The sequence below is a fragment of the Lithobates pipiens genome, unplaced genomic scaffold (genome assembly GCF_037356315.1).
Source record: "Lithobates pipiens isolate NorthernLeopardFrog02 unplaced genomic scaffold, aLitPip1_a1.2 Scaffold_18, whole genome shotgun sequence".
Taxonomy (NCBI): domain Eukaryota; kingdom Metazoa; phylum Chordata; class Amphibia; order Anura; family Ranidae; genus Lithobates; species Lithobates pipiens.
Window position 1 is genome coordinate 463,030,852 of NW_027507758.1, and position 18,398 is coordinate 463,049,249.

Consider the following 18,398-nt stretch of genomic DNA (forward strand, 5'->3'; position numbering starts at 1 on the left):
AAGGATGAAGTTGTTTCTGTCACTTTCTAGTAGCATTTTCTAATGTTCCAGCACAGAAGCCTCTTTTATAATTAGACGTCTTAAAGTTGAACTCTAGGCAAATGGCTTATAGATAAGGTCCTATACATATATATGAACTAACCGTCTTACTGTCAAAGTTATATCGTTTTGCTCAGGCAGTTTATTGACTCATGCAACCCTGTGAGACATGGTCAGTGACCTCACTTTTCCACTGCAGTTTAGTACAGCTTGGTTACTGCGCACTCCTAGTCATTTGTTTGGACACTGAAGAAACCACAATCAGATCACCAGTCTTTTTTTTTCCACTCCTATGAACAAGTTCCCACAATAGGTCACAATAGGTGCGCCGCCTGGCCGTCATTTGACTGCCGGCGGTCAGCAACTAGTTAAACAACGGGGATCAGCATGAAAAGCATTTTCAAGTGACGCTGTTTGTTACAAAACTTAAACTCTTTGGTCCTTCCCACCTGCCACCACATTGTTACAGGGCACAATCATGAGGTAGAAGCTAGTGGGAGGTTGCTTGGCATGCAGTACAGGACCAAAGATGTCAGATACCAGCAACAACTGAGTTTGTTTTGCTCCACGGGGATCATGCTGATCCCCGTTGTTTAACTAGTTGCTGACCGCCGGCAGTCAAATGACGGCCAGGCGGCGCACCTATTGTGACCTATTGTGGCTGGAGTCCGTCATATGATGGCCTCCCGTTTAAACAGGGAATGCGTGCGATCGTGCGCGCGCATCCCTGTTTCTTCGGTGGCGGCGTGTCACGGAGACACCGCTCGCCCCCGAAGGGGGTGAACAGCCATTGGTTATGGCTGTTTACCATGTGATCGGCCGTGGTGAAGTCACGGCTGATCACAGATTGTCACACCCCGACTGTACACGGCGCATGCGCACGATCGTGAGCGCGCTGCGTGTGCACGTCGGTCGCGGCGTGTTCCCCATTGGCCGGCTGTTTACCCACGTGATCCTTTCACAGCCGATCACTAAAATGTTAACAAACCGCGGTAACGAAATGTTACTGGGTTCTCCTCCTCACACACCGATCGTGTGTGAGGAGGAGATTGCGGTAACATCTCGTTACCGCCTACAGTACACATCAAGCACACTAATTGCCCCCCCAATAAAGAGGACCTGTCACCACCCCTCATAGCACCTGTCAATCACAGTCCATCAGGGTACCTGTCACAGTCCATCAGAGTATTTGAGTACCTGTCACAGCCCATCAGAGTACCCGAATACCTCTCACAGCCCATCAGAGTACCCAAGTACCTATCACAGTTCATCTGAGTACCCGAGTACCTGTCACAGCCCATCAGAGTACCCAAGTATCTGTCCCAGCCCATCAGAGTACCCGCGTACCTGTCACGGCCCATCAGAGTACCCGCGTACCTGTCACGGCCCATCAGAGTACCCGAGTACCTGTCACGGCCCATCAGAGTACCCGAGTACCTGTCACGGCCCATCAGAGTACCTGAGTACCTGTCACGGCCCATCAGAGTACCCGAGTACCTGTCACGGCCCATCAGAGTACCCGAGAACCTGTCACGGACCATCAGAGTACCTGAGTACCTGTCACGGCCCATCAGGGTACCCGAGTACCTGTCACGGTCCATCAGGGTACCCGAGTACCTGCCACAGTCCATCAGAGTACCCGAGTACCTGTCACGGTCCATCAGGGTACCCGAGTACCTGTCACAGTCCATCATGGTACCCGAGTATCTGACACGGTCCATCAGAGTACCAGAGTATCTGTCACAGTCCATCATGGTACCCGAGTATCTGACACGGTCCATCAGAGTACCAGAGTACCTGTCACAGACCATCAAAGTCCCCGAGTACCTGTCACGGTTCATCCGAGTACCCGAGTACCTGTCACAGCCCATCTGAGTACCCGAGTACCTGTCCCAGTCCATCTGAGTACCCAAATACCTGTCACAGTTCATCTGAGTACCCGATTACCTGTCACGGTTCATCTGAGTACCCGAGTACCTGTCACAGTTCATCTGAGTACCTCAGTACCTGTCACAGTTCATCTTAGTACCCGAGTACCTGTCACAGTCCATATGAGTACCTGTCACCGCCCTTCAGAGTAACCAAATACCAGTCACCAAGCCATCAGAGTACCTGTCACCAGGCCATCAGAGTACCCGAGTACCTGTCACCAGGCCATCAGAGTACCCAAGTACCTGTCACCAGGCCATCAGAGTACCCGAGTACCTGTCACCAGGCCATCAGAGTACCCGAGTACCTGTCACCAGGCCATCAGAGTACCAGAGTACCTATCTCCAGCCGATTAGAGCACCTGAGTACCTATTTGCAGCCCATGTCTCATAGAATATATGTTGGGGTGTTTGCTTTCCAAAATGGGGTCATTTTGTTTGTAATTTTACTGCCCTGGTTGTCCAGGACCTTCAAAAGTGTGATAGGTAGGAATGAAATGAGATGTGTCATTTATGCTCCTAGAATGCCTGAACGTACTACTTCAATGTTCGGCCTCTCTATGTGGCCAGGCTGTGTAAAAGTCCTACACATGTGGTATTGCCATACTCGGGAAGAGTAGCAGAATGTATTTTGGGGTGTAATTTTTGCTATATACATGCTATGTGTTAGAAATATCTTATAAATTGACAATTTTGTGTAAACAAAAAAATGCGTTTTAACTTTTTTCCACATATTCCAAAAACTTCTGGAAAAAAATTAACCGTTCAAAAGACTCATTATGCCTCACAGATTATATGTTGGGGTGTTTGCTTTCCAAAATGGGGTCATTTTATGGGAAATTCCATTGTCCTGGTACTCCAGGGCCTTCAAAAGTGTAATAGGTGGTTGAGAAATGAGATGCGTCATTTTTGCTCGTAGAACGCCTGAAGGTACTACATCAATGTTGGTGCTCTGTATGTGGCCAAGCTGTGTAAAAGTCTCACACATGTGGTATCGCCAAACTCGGGAAGAGTAGCAGAATGTATTTTGGGGTGTAATTTGTTGTATACATATGCTGTGTGTGAGAAATAACCTGATAATATGACAATTTTGTAAAAAAAAAAAATAATACATTTTTTTTTTCATTTTGCTAAGAATTGTGGGAAAAAATGACAACTTAAAAAAACTCACCATGCTACTTACTTAATACCTTGTAATGTCTACTTTGTAAAAAGGGGTCATTTGGGGGGTATTTGTACTTTCCTGACTTGTTAGTGTCTCAAGAAATGAGGTACACCTGATGTACTGAAGGCCTGATCAGATGTGATCAATTTTCAGCGATTGGCACCATAGTTTGTAGACTCTATAACTTTCACAAAGACCAAATAATATATACTAATGTGGGTTATTTTTACCAAAGATAGGTAGCAGTATAAATTTTGTCCAAAATTTATGAAGAAAAATTACTAATTAGCAAAAATTTATGACAGAAACAAAGAAAAAGGCATTTTTTTCACAAAATTTACATTTGATTTTATTTATAGCACAAAAAATAAAAAACCCACTAGTGATTAAATACCACTAAAGGAAAGCTCGATTTGTGTGGAAAAAAAGGACGCAAGTTTCATATGGATAAAGTGTTGGATGACTGAGTAATTGTCATTCAAACTGTGAGAGCGCTGAAAGCTGAAAATTGGTCTGGTCAGGAAGGGGGTGTAAGTGCACGGTATTGAGATGGTTAATGGATAACAAGCTAATATTAGGTCAAATGCAGTTACTTTCATTAGCAGTATTCAAACTAGATTTTTATCCACTTCAATACCAGACCTTTTTACCCCCTTTTTGCCCAGGCCAATTTTCAGCTTTCAGCGCTGTTGCAGTTTACATTGCATGTAATGGTCATACAACACTATAGTCAAATACAATGTTTATAATTTTGTTCACACAACTAGAGCTTTCTTTAGGTGTTATATAATCACCACAGTTTTTTTTTTTTTTTCAAATAAACGAAAAAAAGACTGAACATTTTGGAATAAAGTGTGTTTTTTTTGTTTCTATTATAACATTTTGCAAATAAATAATTGATCTTCATAAATGTCAGCCAAAATGTATCTTGCTACATTTCTTCTGTAAAAATAACCCGAATCAGTGTATGTTATTTAGTTTGAAGGAAAGTTATAGAGTCTATCAACTATGGTATATTTATGGTCGAAGCCCTATGGCTGATACAGATATGAACAACACAGATTTACCATAAGACTTTAAAAATGAAATGGACCTGAATTGTGCCCTGGCCTGATGGACAGTATGCCAAAAAAAGGGGGCATACCCAAGATTAGAAATTAATATTGTGAAGAGAAATTAATTTGAGAAATGCCCTGAAAAGGGGGATGGGAATCATGCACAGGAAACCAACGCAGACCACAGGAGAGCTGGCTGGTTAAATACTTCCTGGGCTCCTCCCATAAATTCAGGCCAGCATACTGGCCTTCTTAATTATAGTTGAAGCCCTATGGCCGATATGGATATGAACAACACAGACTTACCATAAGACTTTCAAACTGAAATGGTCCCGGCCTGATGGAATGTGCCCTGGCCTGATGGACGATAGGTAAAAACAAGGGGGCAAAAACATTCAGGTAGGGATATAGTTTTAATAGTTTTCAGTGTTCTTCATTGAGTAAGTTTGGTGAAAGCTTGTGACATTTCCACCTGAGGATTGGGGATGTACCAGGCGAAGCAGGCAGACTTCCACTTGCTTAGAGTCTTAATGACATGAACTAGTACCTCATGCCGAGATGCGGTCGAGGCTGATCTGATACGAAAGAGTGACTGGAGTACTGACTGGGATTGAGGTGTAGGTTGGGAAGAAGAATCCTTGCATGTTTGAGGAACTGGCATTCACTCAAGGGTTTGGTTGGAAAAGGTAGTAGGGGACTAGTTTGACTGTTCCGGTAAGAGTAACAGTAGGCGGTCGAGTATGGTTACTGGACAAGCATTGTTTGTTTCATGGAGGTGAATGTCTACCCGGGAGCCTGATTACTGGGTTTTAAATACTGCAAGGTGAAGGATGAAATGGTCTTGGTAGCGATCCAGGTGATGTCTACGCAAAAACCTGGCAGGGTTGCTGTGAGCGAACCCGCTAGGCCGCCAGAACCCGTGGCAAGCTAGGTTGATGGCAGCTTGTATGACCAGACTGGGGAGAAGGCAAAATGGTGAACTAGCAAGGATAGTACTGTCCCGGGAGATGGCATTTGTTATGGCAGACATTTGGCCTTGTTGATGGATTGTCATTTTGATGCTACGTAAGATGGCTGGGATCATATGGGACTAATGATTGTTTCATGGGGGACTTGGTAACGCCAGAAAGTGCTGGACACCGGCTAAGTATATTTAGGGGTATCTTTGGAAGCCATGGTCCTGTAAACCAATGGTGGCTAAAAATTGCAGCAAAGCCTGTGGAGGCTGCGGCATCTGTCAATCCTGGGGTGATAGGGGCAACATTGATGGTATAAATATTGATATACTGTTCCATGTAGTATGGAAGCCATATTTATAGGTCTGCTACTGCCATGGTGTTTAAATATGAATCTAAACAGGGTCCTGTGTCTGGGAGAGGAAGACCAGGAGGCGTGACACAAAGATCGACCCTGGGGAATGACCTGTATTGCGGAACTGAGTATTCTCAAGAGACTGAAGCTGTTTCTTAGTATACCCCCCTGTATAGGTGAAGTCTTGGAGACCTGACCTGATGGGGGGTCAGCTTGTCAATACGGAGGCTGGCCTGTATGGAGTTATTAGTTCAAAAGAGGTTAATGTAGACCTTGGGTCCAGATTTGTTGAGTTCTGGAGACCACAAGATGAAGGACATAATGGTTTTAAAAGCAAGTCAGGTGGTGTCTATATAGCACCTGGCTGCCACCTGCCAGTGCCACTAAAGAAGAATTCACTGGGCTGTAGAAAACCGGTAGAGGGCCACTAGGATGACTAGGCTGGGGAACATGCAAGGGTCTCTGACATGTCCCTAAAAATGGCAGTTGTTATGGGCAAGCGTTTGCCATTGGTTATCGGCTGATGCTTCTGAATGCCACATAGAAGGGATATTACTGTTTGGGCCGTAGACACAGATGGCTCTCCGGGTCCTGTAAAGACAGGAAATGCTGGACGCTGGCTAGGTATAGCCTGATAGTGTTATGAGAAGAAGCCAGCTGCGTGTGGCAATACGATACCTGGTGCAGGGTGGAAGACAGACAGAAAATGGCGAATGGCTTGCATAAAAATGCCACTGGAGACAAGTGGCCAATTAAGTGCACTGAAAATGATGTGTGGCTGTTTGTGTGCCACTGGGAATGTGCTTGCAATGATTGCAAGAAATTATGCTAAGTTGCGTGCCTTGCAACGATTGCAAGAGTTGTGTTTATATGTGTGCTTACAATGAGTGGAATGGAGTTTATGTCACTAGAGATATGTTTGTAGTGACTGTGAGAAGTTCGTATTACTGCATGTGCTTGTGGAGACTACAAGAGTTGTGCTTGAGTGTGTGCTTGCCACGTTTTGAAGCAGTTTTGCTTGCATGTGTGCTTGCAACGATTGCAAGAAGTTATGCTTGGATGCGTGCTTGCAACGATTGCAAGAATTTGTGATTGGGTGAGTGCTTGCAAAGATTGCAAGAAGTTATGCTTAGATGCATGCTTGCAACTATTGCAAGAAGTTTATGCTTAAATGCGTGCTTGCAATGATTGCAAGAAGTTGTAATTGGATGCGTGCTTGTAATGACTGGGAGAAGTTGTGCTTGGATGTGCGCTTGCGACGATTGCAAGCAGTTATTCTTGGATGCATGCCTGCAATGACTGCAGGAAGTTATGCTTGGATGTGTGCTTGCAATGATTGTGGGTGAGGGATTGTGCTTGGATGAGTATAAAATTAACCAGAAATGAATTGGTTGTAAGTATGAAATGCATCCTATACGAATCGGTTGTATGAAATGAATCTGATACAAACCAGTTGTAGAGTGTATGAAATTAATCCGATATAAACCGGACTGTGGAGATGGAAATGGATCCATTGCGAATCATTGTGCCTCCGCTACGACTGGATTCGACTTGGGCTGTAGCATGTATAAAAATGAAACAGATACAAATCTTTTGTTAATTGTATGTAATGAATCCTGATACAAACCGGTTGTAAAGTGTATGAAATTAAACCAACATGCATCAGATTGTGCGACTATAAGGGGAAGTAGCGGCGAGGTGAAGGTTTTTAACAAATTAATAAAGACCCTGACTGAACTTCGAAGGAAGGACTGGGTTTTTTTTGTCGTAGAGGCAGGCATCAGAGGTCTAACGTTCGTGGAATTGTTTTAACGAAAATAGAAAATGCACGAAGGATTCGATATGTAGTGTCTGCCGGACTTGGGGAAATGGCGGGCAACATGCAAACAATACCTGTGAGGCTGAAATGACGGTTGCGAATCGATGCGTTGTTGGTTTGAGTGCATTTGACTCAAGCGACAAGTATGTGAAATGAAAGGAGTGAAATGTTTTGCCATGTTATAGGCACAAATTGGTATGTCGTGACTGTGACAAACGATGAGTCGGACGACAAGCTATGAGTCGAGCTGTAGAGCATGGAATGAAATGAGACCAAGCCAACTGGAGCATATCAGGATGAATCGATGCATAGCGGATGCTATCGGATTCAAATCGGAGCACAGTACATGACAGTGAAATTAACAAAATATTTTGCCATGGATGGAAATGAATGAAATGTTTGCCATGACAGAGGCACAAATCGGTCATGCCGCAACTGTGACTGACAACCGACCGGACTCTGGAGCATGTACTGAAATGAGGCAAAAAACAAATAGTGCACAGCGGAAGGAATCAGTGTATCCAGGATGCAACTGGATTCGTATCAGAGTGCAATACATAACAGTGAAATGAATGATGTGTTTGCCATGACAGAGGCACGAATCAGTCATGCTGCGACTGCGACTGATGACGAACCAGACTCCAAAGCATCTACTGAAATGGGGCCAAAAAACTGGGGCATGCCGAAACGAATCGGTGCATCTGGACTGGATTTGAATCAGGGCGCGGTATGTGACAGTGAAATTAATGAAACATTTACCATGACAGAGGCACAAATCGGCCAGAGGCACTGCGACTGACAATGAAGCGGACTCTAGAGCATGCACTGAAATGAGGCCGAAACAACTGGGGCACACAGGAATGAATCGGTGCATCACAGATGCAACTGGATTCAAATCAGAGATTGGTACATGACAGTGAAATGAGTGAAAAATATTTGCCATGACAGAGGCACGAATCGGTCATGCCGTGACTGTGACTGACAACGAATGGGACTTTGGTGCATGTACTGAAATGAGGCCAAAAAATACCTAGGGCACGCCGGAATGAATTGATGCATTGTAGATGTGACTGGATTCGTATCAGAACGTGATACGTGACAGTGAAATTATATGCCATGACAGAGGCACGAACCAGTAAACTGCAACCTGTGACTGACAACGAACGGGACTCTGGAGCATGTACTGAAATGAGGCCAAAAAACAACTGGGGCACACCCGAGCGATTCAATGCATCGTGGATGCGACTGGACTCGGTACGTGAGAGTGAAATGATTGACATGATTGAAATGGTTTAAAATGGTTTGAAATGGTTTCACTTGGATGGCACTGATCGGTGTACAGTAAATTTGTGAGTGACATCGATTTGTCTGTGGAGCATAAAACAGTGAGACATGCCTAAATGAAGCGGTGTCTTCGTGTCGGTGTGAGGTACATAAAACGAAGAAATGTTTAGTGTGAAAAGTTGCGAGTGATTGGCAGACGTTGCGGCTAAGTGTAGGGTTTTATGAATGATTCGTAAGTTTGATATCGATGTTTAGTGACAAGATATCTAACAATGCATGAAATGAAAAAGTCAACCGAAAACCCTACCTGCGACAGCCGAGCCAGACGCGTCGTACGTAAAGTGCGAACGGAAGCGAGAGCCTTGAAAGACTTAGAACTTGGGAACTCACGGAAGTTAATGAGTTTCCGAAGAGTCGGCCTAGTGACATCGTATTGCGCACAGGAAACTGACGAAGACCACAGGTGAGCAGGCTGGTTAAATTCCTCCCAGGCTTCTCCCATACATTTAGGCCAGCATACTGGCCTTCTTACATATCTGAACATTATATCCTGATGTACTGACGGCCTATCTCAAAATGTCAGGACAGTACAAATATCCCCCAAATGACACCTTTTTAGAAAGTAGACAGTCCAATGTATTTAGTAAGAGGCATGGCACATTTTTTGAATTTGTAATTTTTTGTCATATTTTTTTTTTAAATAAAGAAAAAAAAATCACAATTTTGTTTTTACATACTGTCACCAGTACAGTACAGCATCATACTCTGGCGGTGATCAGGAACACTGACTGGTGACAGTACGAAAAAAAAAAGTTTTCATTTTGCTCTTTTATTCATTACTTTTTTTTAACTTTTTTTTAACACTCTGTGACCAGAGCATTATGATGTTACCATAGTAACATTGTACTACTGTGGTGAAGTGATCAGGATTTTTTTTAACACTTTATGATTGCTTTTAGCAGTGAATGTTATTGCTATAAACAAGCATTTTACTGAATGAAACAGATTAATTCAGTTTATTTGGTTGGGAGTAGCTGAGATTGGCCAAAGATAATCACATGGAACAAATGGGCTGTGATTGGCTCTGTCTGTACCATGTGACCAATCACAGATAGCAACACAATTATAGACAATGGTTTGCAACTGTCATGGAATCTGCTGTGATTGGTCACAGCAGTCATATAGTACTGGCAGAGAGCCGGTAAACTGAGCAGGCATTGGTTGTGTCCGGTGGACACAGCTGGTGACAGATTGTGCCGCTAAACAGATTGGGGCCCTTCTCATATGACAGTCACTCAAAAGGTGTAAAGTCCTGCCCGGCCTTCTACTATAGACCAGACAGAAAGGTGTTAAAGATTCCATAACAGTATTAGGCCCCTTTCACACAGGGCGGATCAGTAATGATCTGCCCCGTGATGATCCGCTCACTCAGCGGGGATCGCTCCGTTGTCCCCGTTGAGCCGGTGGCAGACAGGGCAGTCTCTGCACACTGTGCAGGGACCACCCTGTCAGCTCTCCGCTCTCCTCTATGGGGATCAGATGAGCATGGACCGTCTGTCTGTGTTCATCCGATCCGCTCTGCAGATGGATAGAAAAATAGGATTTTCCTCCGTCTGCAGAATCGGACAGTAGCGGAGGCGGACAATATTGGGTGTCTGCGGGTTGTCATTGTTTGAAACAGTTCTTCCTTCATACACTGGACTGTAAGACTTTCAATGTCAAAAAGTGAAGACAAAGTGACCAATTGGATTGCTTGTTTCATTTTCATAGAGAGAAAAAAAACGACATTTAATTAGTCACAATGGGTAACAACCATGGGAGTTTTAATCCTGTAAAGCAAGTACAACAAACTTGCAAGCTGCAGGCTAAAGAAAGTGTATGCAAAGTTCTGTTTCAATATTTTTATTGGAAGTTTCTATAAAAAAGACACAGACCATAACAGGCACAATAGCATTGGTCAAACAGGAAAGCAAGTAATAGTCTGCAATGCAGGCAGAGCGTGCTACTGACAAACAAATAAGAACAACAAAAATGATATGTAGTCGCATTTCCACATATTCTAACATATATGTAGAACAGCGCCTGTGTAATATATAATGAAGAAACATGAAATGTAAATTGTGAGTGCACTCCAGTTTAGGGGAACAAGTCCCAAGCAGAAAAATTTCCAAGTGTCCATTAAGGCTCAGAAAGCATGAATACCTGGTAACCACCAGCTACATGGATGGTTAACATCTTGAAGATGTGTAAAAACAGCAACAGAGAAGAAAGTAGGAAAAAAAGAAAGTGAAGAAAAGAAGGTGGGTGAGAGGGAAGGAAGGAGGGTAAGAGACCTATAGCTCGCCTCCAAGTCACCACAGCAACCACCCTCAAAGGGATTTTAGATATTGTATCAATGTATACCAAACTCTTTTGAATCGCGAGGAGATATCTTGTAGGATACTAACCCACTTTTCATTGGTCATGATCCAGGTAAGCTTACAACTCATCACCGCCAAGTCAACTGTAGGTTTTTTCCAAACAGTTGCAATGGCTATCTTGGCCACAAGGAACATAAAGTAAATCAAGGTTTGAGTGTGTCTGTGCACATCTGCTACAGGTTTTTTTATGTAAGGCTACTTTGGGATACTTAACAATGTTTACCATGGTAACGAGTTTATCAGAGAGTAAACTTGTATCTTGAAGTGCTTGACTTTACTACATGTCCATGTAGTAAAATTAGATATAATGTAGTATTTGTTGTAAGCTGTAATTCTTGGAGGCCAGCATTCCAAGCTGCTGTGCATAATAAGAGGTGGAATGTAAACTCCTATGATCAAAAAAATGACCAATGCGATAAAGACCTTTATTCAGCCATCTTTGGAACTCTTGAGGGCATAGACCAGGTAGAAAGGCTGGATTGGGGAAAGGAGGTGTGGCAGGAATATGGGGAGGCTGGGAAGAGGTCAGTCTACATGTTAGGTCCCACAAATGTAAAGAATGGAATATGGTAGGGCAGAGTATTGCCCACCGGGTTCTCGAGGGAACCACATCAAGATATTGATGGGCTGTGGTGCACAGGCTTGGGCCTCCAGCACTATCCAATCCCGTTTGTAAGATTAGGAGTATAATGGATTCAGTTGCATAAGTTGGTACCAGGTTGGTTCCAAAATAAATGGCCAATGGATAACCAGACCACACTTCCACATCCCGCAACAGTTTAGGAAGCAAATTTGTATAATTGTTTTATAAAGAGAGGCCACACTGGGAGTAAATTTAATCCTCAGATATGCTAGAGATTTAGTTGCCAAGCAAAACTATAATGATGTTTTAGGCTCCATAGAGCATCCTCATCCATATTAATGTTAAGAGCTTCCGATTTTGTCCAATTAACCTCAAAGCCCAAGATGTTCGGGAAGCAAGCTAATAGATCCACGAGGCCTGGCTTGTATTATAAGGAATCTGCTACAATTTTACTTCCACATTTGCAGTAATATTTTAACGCCCTTCAGGGGAGTGACCCACTTGAAGCGGACTCAAAATAAAGCCTTTATTAGTGTCATACCCAAGCATAATAAAGAGCCCAGCAGCATGGCCGATTTCTTTGATCAACACAAATTTGAAGTTGCTAGCCAAAATTTGCTACCAGGTTAAATGGCTTTATCACTAACAATATACCACACTCAAATGACTAAACAACCAAATTAATAAAGGCACATTCCCTGTGTATATATTAAACAAAAAAAAGGCATTGTCATTTTCTATTCAATGTATAAAATCCAAACTTCAAAATATTTCTGCAAATGTGGAAGTAAGATTGGAGCAAATGTCTTATAATACAAGGCTGTAAGGCCATCAAGACAATGACAGCTACAGGGTTTTAGCTGAGCATACTGTCTGCTTTCTGCAACTTAGTAACTGATGCCATAATAGGCCTAGGAGTCCATTTCTGGGCCAATAATTTCCCAGGATGATCTTTGTGCTGTTAAAATTTACCATTAGTCCACCTAAAGTATTTTTCCACCATAGGCATTCGACATAGATTTATTTCTGTGCGGAAAGTATTTGTTTTGCTCTGTAAATCAAGTGGAGGATTAGCCTTATGTCCCTTGAGCAAGGTTGTCAAGTCAGCTTCTTTTTGGCAGATGAGAGCTTCTTCTTTGTATACCTAGAAACCAGTTGGATGGGGATTCCTCTGACCAAAGCCTTTTGAGCTGTCAAATTTATTTGAGGGAAAGTATGTGATGGATCGCTATGCATAAAAAATTCCTTTAAGTCTGGTTCACATCTATGTGACTGCGCTTCATGCGTTTTTTAGGCACGTTTTGCAGTGCATTTTGCACTTTTAAACACTATATGATGGCCAGGCGACGTGGCTCTTGTTCTGGGCAAGTGTCATATGATGTCTGTCCATTTAAACAGGGAATGCGCACGTTCGTATGTGTGCATCCCTGTATCTTCAATGGCAGCATGTCATGGAGACACTGCTCGCCACTGAGGGGGGTGGGCAGCTATTGGACATGGCTGTTTACAACGTGATCGACTGTGATGAATTCATGGCCGATCACAAGTGGTACCGCCCCACTTTGCACGGTGCATGTGTGCGATCGCGAGTACACAGTGTGTGCACATCGGTGGCTGATCACTAAATGTCAACAAACCATGGTAACGAGATGTTACCGGGTTCTCCTGCTCACACACCAATCGTGTGTGAGATGGAGATTGCGGTAACATCTCGTTACAGCTTGCAGTGTACTCCAATCACACTGATTGCCCCCCCAATAAAGAGGACCTGTCAGCATCCATCAAAGTACCTGCCACAGTTCATCTGAGTACCCGAGTACCTGTCACAGTTCATCTGAGTACCCGAGTACCTGTCACAGTCCATCAGAGTACCCTAGTACGGGTCACAGTCCATCTGACTACCCGAGTACCAGTCACCAGCCCATCAGAGTACCCAAGTACCTATCTATAGCCCATCAGAGTACCCGAGTACCTGTCATCAGTGCCATCAGAATACCCGAGTACCTGTCACCAGCCCATCAGAGTAACCGAGTACCTGTCACCAGCCCATCAGATTACCTGAGTACTTTTCTGCAGCTCATCAAGTTACCCGAGTACCTGTCTCCAGCCAATCAGAGTACCCGAGTACCTATCTGCAGCCCATCAGAGTAACCGAGTACCTATTTGCAGCCTATGCCTCATAGAATATATACGTTGGGGTGTTTGCTTTCCAAAATAGGGTCATTTTGTGGGTAATTTATGTTCCTAGAATTCCTGAAGGTACTACTTCAATGCTGGGCCTCTGTATGTGTACAGGCTGTGTAAAAGTCTCACACATGTGGAATCGTCATACTCAGGAAGAGTAGCAGAATGTATGTTGAGGTGTCATTTTATGCTATATACATGCTATGTGTTAGAAATATCTTATAAATTGACAACTTTGTGTAAAAAAAAATGCTTTTTCATTTTTTTCCACATTTTCCAAAAACTTCTGGAAAAAAATGAACCATTCAAAAGACTCATTATGCCTCATAGATTATACTTTGGGGCATTTGCTTTCCAAAATGGGGTAATTTGTGGGCAATTCCAGGGCCTTCAAAAGTGTAATAGGTGTTTGAGAAATGAGATGTGTCATGCTTTTGGAATTCCTGACGGTGCTCCCATCATGTTGAGCCCATGCCTTATGGAATATACGTTGGGGTGTTTTCTCTCCAAAATAGTCTTACACATGTGGTATCGTCATACTCGGGAAGAGTAGCAGAATGTATTTTGGGGTGTAATTTGTTGTATGCATATGCTGTGTGTGAGAAATAACCTGATAATATGACAATTTTGTAAAAAAAATAAAAATCTTCACTTTGCAAAGAATTGTGGGAAAAATTTGAACTTAAAAAAAACTCACCATGCTACTTACTTAATACCTTGGAATGTCTACTTTCTAAAAAGGGGTCATTTGGGGGGTATATGTTAGTGTCTCAAGAAATGAGATTCAACTGATGTACTGAAGGCCTGATCAAATGTGATCAATTTTCAGTGATAGATTGTAGACTCTATAACTTTCACAAAGAGCAAATAATATACACTAATTTGGGTTATTTTTACCAAAGATATGTAGCAGTATAAATTTTGGCCATAATTTATGAAGAAAAATTACTAATTAGCAAAATTTTATGACAGAAACAAAGAAAAGGAATTTTTTTCACAAAATTTAAGGTTTTTTTAAATTTATAGCACAAAAAAAAAAACCCACTAGTGATTAAATACTACCAAAAGAAAACTCTGTGTGAAAAAAAGGATGCAAGTTTCATATGGGTACAATGTTGCATGACTGAGTAATTGTTATTCTAGCTGTGAGAGAGCTGAAAGCTGTAAAAACTGGTCTGGGCAGGAAGGGAGTGTAAATGCGCTGTATTGAGGTGGTTAACAACCGATGAGTCATCAGCTGTCAGCAGGCTTCCCTGCTAAATGTAAAAAAAAAGAATTGCCGGTTAAAAAAAAAAAGTTGTGCAAAAAAAAAAAAACAGTGTGGGGTCCCCCCAGGTCCATACCAGGTCCTTTAGGTCTAGTATGGATTCAGAGGGGACCACCCTATGTCAAAATAAAAATAAATGGCACAAGGCCCCCCCAAAATCCATACCAAACCCTTATCCGAGCATGCAGCCCAGCAGGTCAGGATAGGGAGGGGATGAGCGAGCATCCCCCTATAAACCATACCAGACTGCATGCCCTCAACATGGGGGGGATGGGTGCTTTGGGGGGCTCTGCCTTTAAGAAGGGGACCTCCAGATCCCACCCCCTATGTGACCCCCAGATCCCACCCCAGATCTATCCTCAAAAAGCAGTGAAATTTAAAAAAAGGCTGTCCTTTATTAAAAATAGCTCTGAGCCATCTTCTCCCATCGATGTCTCACCCTCTGCCATCTTCTCCCACCGCCACCTCTCTCCACCTGCTGTCTTCTCCCGCCGCCATCTCTTCCCGCTGCTGTCTTCTCACCGAGCTGTCTTCTTGTGCTATCTTCTCCCACTGCTGTTTACCCACTATAAAAAAAGCTGCTCTTCTTCTGTGGCTGTCTTCCTTCATTGTGTTGTCACCCACTGTCTGGCATCGCTTATATACCCATGGGGCATGGCCATCCAATGACATCACCTGGAGAGCCTATCCTTGTGGCATTAAAGTAAAAACTGCAAGACGCAAAACACATAAAAAATCGCATCGCAAACACAACACTTGCATTTCTGGTCCGATTCCATTGAAGTCTATTACCTGAAAAATGCAGAAAAAAAGTCTCTGACCCTTTCCAACAACACAAATAGATAGACATAGCCTGTACCATAGCGAACAATGTTAAATGGACTGTAGTGCATTTCTGAAAACTGCAAAATGCACTTGGGACTGAAAAAATGACAACTGGTCAGCATTAGGAGCATAAAAGGTAGCAATTGTTACTCCAGCTCCATCAACTTCCCCCACCAGCAAGCAATATCTCCTATTAGTTTCATTAATGTATAAAAGAAAATAATGTGCTTAGTGTGTAAATATATTTAAAATTAAATTGTGACAAACGAAATTAATCAGATGGACAGCAGCACTCACAATATTGTACACAGCAACATCTGAAAATAAGTATAAAAACATGTTGCGCTGGTATATAAGATATATTATAAATGAAACACCAGAAAGCCAAAGTCCATTTAGTAATGAAATGTGCAATCTCCTTCAATTCAACACCCAGAGATCAGACTAGTAAGGCAAGATTATCCTTTTATCAGATCCACAGACCTTTCAATCACATCTGTGAGTTTTATTACTCCTCACATTAGGTATGAGTCATTTCAGCTCTTCCCACCTTCTTGTGGAAACCGTTGTTGAAAACAAGCCAAGGGTCAAGGTCCAAGCCAAGTGCTCTCAGATTGTCCACAGAAGCCAGTCAGACCAATGTTCAAATGAGTAAAGGAGAAAATGAAAACACATTGTGCAACATCCAAATTAAAAGCAAAGAATTTCTTAAAAGTCAACTTACAACAGATCAGTGAAAAACAGGCATTGGAAATGTAACATTCATCATGCGCCCTCATGAGCGTCCTATCGTCACCACTAAGCAGGGTGTAATAAATTAACCTCTATGTATGTGGAGGGTTGTCTTAGTCCACTTTGGCAGGATTAATAACCCAGCAGAGATGGGTCAGAGTAGGGAGTCATGCTCATGCAGTAGACCTGAGCTGAATATCAACAAACTGTATACATTTACTAAATAGGTTTAGTCTTCAAACTAAAACCGTAATCTACATTAACTGTAAATCAAGAACTGAGAAGAAAACCTGCGTACATAATGTGCATAGTGCCCAACCACACTAGAGAAGCTACCTGAGAATGATTAGGGATGGGGACCCTAAATTTTAAACAATGGAAAAAAAAAAAAAGGTATATGTAGGTAAAATTTGTCTCAAAGTCCTCCTCAAGGCATTCTGGAGCATTGGCTGGAGTGACTTCTAGTGTTGTGCCATAGAGGAGACAAGGGAACAGAGGCTTCCATAGAATTCTTGCCAGATGGATGTGGTGAGGAGGAGGGATGAGCTGAACAGCCCCCGGTTTGGTTCACAGCAGAACATGCGAACAGGCAAAACATGTGATAAATGGTAATGGGGTACAAATGTCCCCCTACCATTTCACAAAACAATGGAAAATGGTCTATTCATTGAAAAATATAAAAATTCTTTACTAAGACACCTGTTGACTGCAGCGAAAGCTTGCATATCGGTTCTGAGGAAGACTAATGTATCACCAACAAGGGCTCAATGGTTAGCAAGGATAACAGATTCAGCAGATGGAAAATCTTACTTTGAGGTTGAGGGAACAGGATGAGAAATATCGGAGAGTATGGGCTCCCTATATGATATATAGGGAACAGAACTCTTAAAGATTAGAGCAAAAAGGCCGGGGGGTTTAATATTCCTTTTTTTTATCTTTATATTTATCTTATTGTTTTTTTTTTTTTTTTTTTTTTTTTTCTTTTGGTATGTTTCTTCTTGAGGATAACCAGAGAGGATTCTGGTTAAGGAAAAATATTACAAAAGTTGAATTGTTATGAATAAGATTATTACGAAAGTCTGAATAAGTATGAGAAGTTGAAGAGTAGGAGCTTGAATAAGTACAACTAAATAGGAGTCACTAAGGTTGTGTGTTATTGATGTATATTGATGTATTGGTGAAAATTTCTTACTACTTTTGTGAAAGAAAATAAAGAATTTATAAAAAAAAAGTGTGAAAATGGTAAAAATATCATGACATGGCTTGGGGACAAGTCCTTTATTAAAAAAATAAAAATAGAACTGTCCCACAAAGTCTTTTTCTTCTTCTCTTGCTCCGCCGACCAACGTAAAAAGAAAAAAAAAACGTATGCTGCCAGCGTGGGAGGCACCCGCCGTAATGATCATAAGGTGACAGTACTTTTATAACTGAGGGCAGGGCCACACGGTGACGTCGCCGGGTAGCCCCGGTGAAGTCATGGAATGTCAGGCAACTAACATTTTTAGAAGGAGGCCAGCAAGGCTAGCCTTTCTATTTATTTTAGTACAGGTTTCAGAATCTCAGGGTTTTTTTTCCTTGCAAATTAGAGAAATGGTGTCAATAGATACTATACTCCTTTCTCCTGTTTAGTAGTGTTCATAATTGCTTCATTTTTTATCCATCAAATGTACCCCAGTGTGTGTAATTTAGTTTTATAACAATATTTTGTAGGGGGCTCTTTATTTATTAATACTCACAATGTTCATTATAAAATATGAGTAAGAGTAAAGAGTAAATAAAATAGTGT

General features: G+C 42.3%; 1 protein-coding gene across 1 annotated transcript in view; it reads left to right on the plus strand.

Moving 5' to 3' along the window:
• The window catches only part of CLSTN2 (calsyntenin 2), a 1,222,812-nt gene that overhangs the window by 1,117,730 nt on the left and 86,684 nt on the right, over window positions 1-18,398 (plus strand). The gene's annotated exons all lie outside the window — the stretch shown is intronic.